Genomic DNA, 626 nt, shown 5'->3' with positions numbered 1-626 from the left:
GAACGAAACGTTATTTTTCTACCTTGCGCCCATGTGGAAGTCTGCTGGATTTGTGGAATGCATATAAAATGTTGTACTTTATGTTATAAAGAACTTTCAGCAACAGTTCGAATATGATATTAAATAACTATCCCATATACATCATGTATACACCTACCTTATGCCAATAAATAGATATAATTTTTTTTCTCGTTTCTTTTTCATATACCTATCGAGTCAGGTTGGCCGAGTGGTTAAGGCGCCTTGTTTAAGCCTTGGTTCCCAAACGGAGCGTGAGTTCGAACCCCACACCTGACATTTTTGATAGAAATGTAATTGCCTCCTGTGAGATTTGAACTCACGACCTCCAGTTTACAAGACCATTGCTCTACCACTGAGCTAAAGAGGCTCATGCTAGGTTTACTAGCAAGCCCACATATTATGCTAAAATTTTTGCTAACACTACAATTATAAAGGAAATAATATATCAGGTTACAGTTTATACTAAAAAGCAAGTCTGAACCTGTAGAAAACAGGTCTGAACCAGTAGAAAACAAGTCTGGACCTGTAGAAAACAGGTCTGAACCTGTAGGAAACAGGTCTGAACCAGTAGAAAACAAGTCTGCACCTGTAGAAAACAGGTCTGA

The 626-nt window shown here is 38.2% G+C and overlaps 1 non-coding gene across 1 annotated transcript; it reads right to left on the bottom strand.

Moving 5' to 3' along the window:
- Nucleotides 1-316: 316 nt before the first annotated feature.
- Nucleotides 317-388, bottom strand: Trnat-ugu. The gene has a single exon. It is a non-coding gene; the product is annotated as a tRNA-Thr (tRNA).
- Nucleotides 389-626: the final 238 nt, after the last annotated feature.

The sequence above is a fragment of the Anoplophora glabripennis genome, unplaced genomic scaffold (assembly GCF_000390285.2).
Source record: "Anoplophora glabripennis isolate ALB-LARVAE unplaced genomic scaffold, Agla_2.0 scaffold260, whole genome shotgun sequence".
NCBI classification, from domain to species: Eukaryota; Metazoa; Arthropoda; class Insecta; order Coleoptera; family Cerambycidae; genus Anoplophora; species Anoplophora glabripennis.
The sequence above is the reverse complement of the archived record's forward strand: the minus strand, read 5'-3'. Positions and strand labels throughout refer to the sequence as shown.